We start from the raw sequence: 8,040 nt of genomic DNA, 5'->3' as shown, positions 1-8,040 counted from the left end.
AGCCAGACTATATGACTTTGTAGGGATAAGCTTTCTTTGGCCATGTTATTTTGAGAAGACATAATTATTTTGTTAGTATGCTTGAAGTATTATTGTTTTTATGTCAATATTTAACTTTTGTTTTGAATCATACGGATCTGAACATTCATGCCGCAATAAAGGGAATTACATTGATAAGTCTGTTAGGTAGCATTCCACATAAAAAAATCTGTTTTTATCATGTACCTACTCGAGGACAAGTAGGAATTAAGCTTGGGGATGCTTGACACTTCTCCAACGTATCTATAATTTTTGATTGTTCCATGCTATTATATTATCTGTTTTGGATGTTATATTTGCATTAATATACTATTTTATATGATTTCCGGGACTAACCTATTAACGGAGAGCCCATTGTCGGTTCCTGTTTTTTCCTAGTTTTAGAGTTTCACAAAAAATGAATACCAAATGGAGTCCAAACAGAATGAAACTTTCGCGATGATTTTTCATGGACCAGAAGACATCTAGAGGACTTGGAGTACACATTAGGGAGGCCACGAGGGACCCACAAGGACGGAGGGCACGCCCCCACCCTTGTGGGCCCATTGTGACTCCATCGACCTATTTCTTCCACCTATATATTCACAAATACCCCAAAACCTTCCAGGGGAGCCACAAAACCACTTTTCCACCGCCACAACCTCCTGTACCCGTGAGATCCTATCTAGGGGCCTTTTCCGGCGTCCTGTCGAAGGGGGATTCGATCACGGAGGGCTTCTACATCAACACCATTGCCTCTTCGGTGAGGCATGAGTAGTTTACTTCAGACCTACGGCTCCATAGCTAGTAGTTAGATGGCTTATTCTCTCTCTTTGATTCTCAATACCATGTTATCCTCGGTGTTCTTGGAGATCTATTAGATGTAATACTTTTTTGTGGTGTGTTTGCCGAGATCCGATGAATTGTGGATTTATGATCAACTTATCTATGAATATTATTTGAATCACCTCTGAATTCTTTTATGCATAATTTGATATCTTTGCAAGTCTCTTCGAACTATCGATTAGTTTTTCTTACAATGGGAGAAGTGCTTAGCTTTGGGTTCAATCTTGTGGTGCTCGATCCCAGTGACAGAAGGGCAACCGACACATATTGTATTGTTGCCATCGAGGATAACACGATGGGGTTTTCATCATATTGATTGAGTTTATCCTACTACATCATGTCATCTTACTTAATGTGTTACTCTGTTCTTATTAACTTAATACTCTAGATGCAGGTAGGAGTCGGTCGATGTGTGGAGTAATAGTAGTAGATGCAGAATCGTTTTGGTCTACTTGATACTGATGTGATGCCTATTTCATGATCATTGCCTTAGATATCGTCACAAGTTTGCGCTTTTCTATCAATTGCTTGGCAGTAATTTGTTCACCCACCATAATATTTTCTATCTTGAGAGAAGTCTCTAGTGAAACCTATGCCCCCGGGGTCTATTTTCCATCTTAAAATCTTCTATTTTCCATCATATAAGTTTCCGATCTATAATTTTAGTTTCCTATTTACTTTCTTTATCTTTTACTTTTTGGTCTATAAACCAAAGATACCAAAAATATTACTTTACCGTTTATCCATCTATATCAGAACTCACTTTGCAAATAACCATAAAGGGATTGACAACCCCTTTGTCACGTTGGGTGCAAGTTGTTGTTTGTTTGTGCAGGTATTCGGTGGCTTGTGCATTATCTCGAACTGGATTGATACCTTGGTTCTCAAAAGCTAAGGGAAATACTTATTCTACTTTGCTGCATCACCCTTTCCTCTTCAAGGGAAAAACCAACACAAGCTCAAGAGGTAGCAAACCACCTGCCCCTTCAGCCCCCATATCCGAACAGTAACATAAGTATGTAATAGTATATAGTGTATACCCGTGATCACCTCCCAAAGTGATCATGGCCCAATAGTATAGCATGGCAGATGGACAAGAATGTAGGGCCATGCTACCTCTTGAGCATGCGTTGGTTTTCCCTTGAAGAGGAAAGGGTGATGCAGCAAAGTAGCGTAAGTATTTCCCTCCGATTTTGAGAACCAAGGTATCAATCCAGTAGGAGACTACATGCAAGTCGCCTAGTACCTGCACAAACAAACAAGAACCTCGCAACCAACGCGATAAAGGGGTTGTCAATCCCTTCACGGTCACTTACGAAAGTGAGATCTAATAGAGATAATAAGATAAATATTTTTGTCATTTTAGTTGTATAGATTGAAAAGTAAAGTTTGCAAAATAAACGGCGACATAGATGGCTAGTTGACGGGAAAATATGATGTAAAGTAGACCCGGGGGCCATAGGTTTCACTAGTGGCTTCTCTCAAGATAGCATATGTTATGGTGGGTTGAAGACCCACAAGTGTAGGGGATCTATCGTAGTCCTTTTGATAAGTAAGAGTGTCGAACCCAACGAGGAGCAGAAGGAAATGATAAGCAGTTTTCAGTAAGGCATTCTTTGCAAGCACTGAAATTATCGGTAATAGACAGTTTTGTGATAAGGTAATTTGTAACGAGTAATAAGTAAATAAAGTGCAGCAAGATGGCCTAATCCTTTTTGTAGCAAAGGACAAGCCTGGACAAATTCTTATATAAAGGAAAACGCTCCCGAGGACACATGGGAATTATCGTCAAGCTAGTTTTCATCACGTTCATATGATTCACGTTCGGTACTTTGATAATTTGATATGTGGGTGGACCGGTGCTTGGGTACTACCCTTCCTTGGACAACCATCCCACTTATGATTAACCCCTATTGCAAGCATCCGCAACTACAAAAGAAGTATTAAGGTAAACCTAACCATAGCATGAAACATATGGATCCAAATCAGCCCCTTAAGAAGCAACTCATAAACTAGGGTTTAAGCTTCTGTCACTCTAGCAACCCATCATCTACTTATTACTTCCCAATGCCTTCCCCTAGGCCCAAACAATGGTGGAGTGTCATGTAGTCGACGTTCACATGACACCACTAAAGGAGAGACAACATACATCTCATCAAAATATCGAACGAATACCAAATTCACATGACTACTTATAGCAAGACTTCTCCCATGTCCTCAGGAACAAACGTAACTACTCACAAATCATATTCATGTTCATAATCAGAGGGGTATTAATATGCATAAAGGATCTAAACATATGATCTTTCACCGAATAAACCAACTAGCATCAACTACAAGGAGTAATTAACACTACTATCAACCCACGGGTACCAATCTGAGGCTTTGGGACAAAGATTGGATACAAGAGATGAACTAGGGTTTGAGATGAGATGGTGCTGGTGAAGATGTTGATGGAGATTGACCCCCTCCTGGTGAGAGGATCGATGGTGATGACGATGGTGATGATTTCCCCCTCCCGGAGGGAAGTTTCCCCTGCAGAACAGCTCCGCCGGAGCCCTAGATTGGTTTCGCCAAGGTTCCACCTCGTGGTGGCAGAGTTTCGTTCCGTGAGCTTGCTTATGATTTTTTCAGGACGAAAGACTCCATATAGCCAAAGATGGGCATCAGAGGGCTGCCAGGGGGCCCACAAGGCAGGGAGGCGTGCCCCCACCCTTATGGACGGTGGGTGCCCCCCCTCTGGTACTTTCTTGGCCCAATATTTTTTATATATTCTGAAAATAATTCCCATGGAGTTTTAGGACTTTTGGAGTTGCGCAGAATAGGTCTCTAATATTTGCCCCTTTTCCAGCCCAAAATTCCAGCTGCACGCATTTTCCCTCTTCATGTAAACCTTATAAAATAAGAGAGAATAGGCATAAGTATTGTGACATAATGTGTAATAACAGCCCATAATGCAATTAATATCAATATAAAAGCATGATGCAAAATGGACGTATCAACTCCCCCAAGCTTAGACCTCGCTTGTCCTCAAGCGGAAGCCGATATCGAAAAATATGTCCACATGTTTAGAGATAGAGGTGTCAATAAAATAAAATACGGACATGAGGGCATCATGATCATTATTAAAACAGCAACATATATATTGTCATATGATTTCTTATGCTAAAGTAGCAATTCATTCACAGTTTCAAGTATGAATTATAAACTTCATTGAAAATTAACAAACTATAATATCGGTCATTGAAGCAACTGCAATTTATCATAACATCAAAAAGAGTCAATATAAGAGCTTTTCAGCAAGTACACGCACTCAACTATCATTTAGTCTTTCACAATTGCTAACACTCACACAATACTTATGGGTATGAAGTTTTAATCGGACACAGAGAAAGATAGGGGCTTTTAGTTTTGCCTCCCAACCTTTCACCTCAAGGGTAATGTCAACAATAATAGTTCATGAAAACTCACATCCAATTAGCTATATATATCTGGATCTTTCCAACATATTGTGCTTGCCAAAGGAATAAATGTCAAAAGGAAAGGTCAAGATCACCATGACTCTTATATGAAGTAATAGACAAGAATGAAAGACAGGCCCTTCGCAGAGGGAAGCAGAGGTTGTCATGTGCTTTTATGGTTGAATGCATAAAATCTTAATGTGAAAGAACGTCACTTTATATTGCCACTTGTGATATGGACCTTTATTATGGAGTCCTTCGCTTTTATTTCTTCCAGATCACAAGATCGTGCAAAGCTTTTTTTCTCCACACTAATAAGTCATACATATTTAGAGAGCAATTTTTATTGCTTGCAACGATGACAACTTACTTGAAGGATCTTACTCAATCCATAGGTAGATATGGTGGACTCTTATGGCAAAACTGGGTTTTAGGATATTTGGAAGCACAAGTAGTATCTCTACTTGGTGCAAAGAATTTGGCTAGCATGAGGGGGAAAGGCAAGCTCAACATGTTGGATGATCCATGATAATATAATTTATTTCAGATGTAAGAAAACATAAGCCACAAAGCAATCTTTTTTATCACGCATCCTAGCGGTTCTTTCTTTGCACTCACCAATGGAAATTCTCAAGGCTTTGAGAGACTAATTGATATCATGCTTAGGTGGGATATATCTATGTTTCAAAGAGTCAACATCAAGAGAAATTCTATCCACGTTCCTAGCCAACTCATCAATCTTAAGCAATTTTTCTTCAATCAAAGCATTGGAATTATTTTGCGAATTCATAAACTCTTTAACACTAGTGTCAAAATCATAGGGCATCTTATTAAAATTTCCATAAGAGTTGTTGTAGGAATTAGCATAATTATTAAAGGAATTACTAGGAAACGGCCTAGAATTAAAATTTCCTCCATACGCATTGTTACCAAAATTGTTCCTACCAAAAAAATTCACATCCATAGATTCATTATTATTCTCAATCAAAGTGGACAAAGGCATATCATTAGGATCAGAAGAAACACTCTTATTAGCAAACAGCTTCATAAGTTCATCCATCTTTCCACTCAAAACATTAATCTCTTCTATCGCATGAACTTTTTACTAGTAGATCTTTCAGTGTGCCATTGAGAATAATTAACCATAATATTATCTAGGAGTTTAGTAGATTCTCCTAAAGTGATTTCCACAAAAGTGCCTCCCGCGGTCGAATCTAAAAGATTTCTAGAAGCAAAATTCAATCCAGCATAAATTTTTGTATAATCATCCATAAATTCAAACCATGTGTAGGGCAATTACATATCCTTAGTTTCATCCTCTCCCAAGCTTGTGCAACATGCTCATGATCAAGTTGCTTAAAATTCATAATATCGTTTCTAAGAGAGATGATCTTAGCGGGAGGGAAATACTTAGAGATAAAAGCATCTTTGCACTTATTCCATGAATCAATACTATTTTTAGGCAAAGAAGAGAACCAAGTTTTAGCACGATCTCTAAGCAAAAATGGAAATAGCTTCAATTTAACAATATCATTATCCACATATTTCTTCTTTTGCATATCACATAAATCAACAAAGCTGTTTAGATGGGTAGCGGCATCTTCACCAGGAAGGCCAGCAAATTGATCTTTCATGACAAGATTCAGCAAAGCAGTATTAATTTCACAAGATTCAGCATCGGTAAGAGGAGCAATCAGTGTGCTAATAAAATCATTGTTGTTGTTATTGGAAAAGTCACACAATTTAGTATTATCTTGAGCCATCGTGACTAACAATCAAACCAACACACAAGCAAACAAGAGGCAAGCGAAAAGAAGCAAACGGAAAAGAGAAGAATAAAACGGCAAGGGTGAAGTGGAGGAGAGGAAGACGAGAAGCAAAAGGAAAATAATGTAATGCGAGGGATAAGAGTTTGTGAATGGTACTTGGTATGTCTTGACCTGAGCGTAGATCTCCCCGTCAACGGTGCAAGAAATCCTTCTTGCTACCTCTTGAGCATGCATTGGTTTTCCCTTGAAGAGGAAAGGGTGATGCAGCAAAGTAGCGTATGTATTTCCCTTAGTTTTTGAGAACCAAGGGATCAATCCAGTAGGAGACTACACGCAAGTCGCCTAGTACCTGCACAAACAAACAAGAACCTCGCAACCAACGCGATAAAGGGGTTGTCAATCCCTTCACGGTCACTTAAAAAAGTGAGATCTGATAGAGATAGTAAGATAAATATTTTTGGTATTTTTGGTATAGATTGAAAAGTAAATATTGCAAAATGAACGGTGACAAAGATGGCTAGTTGACGGGAAAATATGATGTAAAGTTGACCCAGGGGCCATAGGTTTCACTAGTGGCTTCTCTCAAGATAGCATATGTTACGGTGGGTGAACAAAATATTGCCGAGCAATTGATAGAAAATCGCATAGTTATGATGATATCTAGGCATGATCATGAATATAGGCATCAGGTCCGTGTCATGTAGACCGAGACGATTCTGCATCTACTACTATTACTCCACACATCGACCGCTATCCAGCATGCATCTAGAGTATTAAGTTCATAATAACAGAGTAACGCATTAGGGAAGGTGACAGGATGTAGAGGGATAAACTCAAGCAATATGATATAAACCCCATCTTTTTATCCTCTATGGCAACAATACAATACGTGCCTTGCTGCCCCTGCTATCACTGGGAAAGGACACTGCAAGATTGAACCCAAAGCTAAGCACATCTCCCTTTGCAAGAAAGATCAATCTAGTAGGACAAACCAAACTGATAATTTGAAGAGACTTGCAAAGATATCAAATCATGCATATAAGAATTCAGAGAACAATCAAATATTGTTCATAGATAATCTTAAACATAAACCCATAATTCATTGGATCTTGGCAAACACACCACAAAAAGAATTACATCGAATAGATCTCCAAGAACATCGAGAAGAACTTTGTATTGAGATCCAAAGAGAGAGAAGAAGCCATCTAGCTAATAACTATGGACCCGAAGGTCTGTGGTGATGTAACATCCCAAATTTTTAATTTGGTATGTTATACATAGGTCATCCATGCATATCATATTTTATTGCATTTCCGCTCTGCAATCCTTGAAAATCCCAAGCAACTCAAGGACCCTCGGAGAGAGTTGGGGATTTCCCCGTTTTCATATTTGATTTTTTATCAAATAATGAAACGAGGATTTTTATTTTAATTATTTTTCTCTTCGAAAAATATTTCATATTAAAAGATATGAGAGGAGATAATATGATTTCTCCAAAATAATTGAGATATTGGAGGAAAAATATTAAAATCATTTACTTGATTTTATTTGGATTTTATTTGCATTAGAAAAATTGCACGTTTTCAAAATTTCATTTTAGGGCCAAGAAAATGTTCATCTCGTTCTAAATATTTTATTTAGACGGTGAAAATTTGTTTTGGCATTTTTAGATTTTTATTTTATTTTCTAGGATTTTATTTCCGTCGGTGAAATTATTTAAAAAAACTCCCACGCCCGACTGGGCCGAACCCAGCCAGGCCGCCGGCCCAGCCGCCACCACCTCCCCGCGCACGCGCCACCGCCGCCGCCGACCCGGACTTGGAGTCCGAGCCGGACTCCTCTCCGCCGTCGCTGCCTTGCCCCTTCCCCCAAGCAGCCGCCCCCCTCTTTATAAGCCGTCGCCCCGCCGCCCCAAACCACCACCACCGCAGCCCCGCCACCCGCGC

Source organism: Triticum urartu, chromosome 4A (genome assembly GCF_056163025.1).
Source record: "Triticum urartu cultivar PI428250 chromosome 4A, HENAU_Tu73, whole genome shotgun sequence".
Lineage (NCBI taxonomy): Eukaryota > Viridiplantae > Streptophyta > Magnoliopsida > Poales > Poaceae > Triticum > Triticum urartu.
This window is presented reverse-complemented; position numbering follows the sequence as displayed.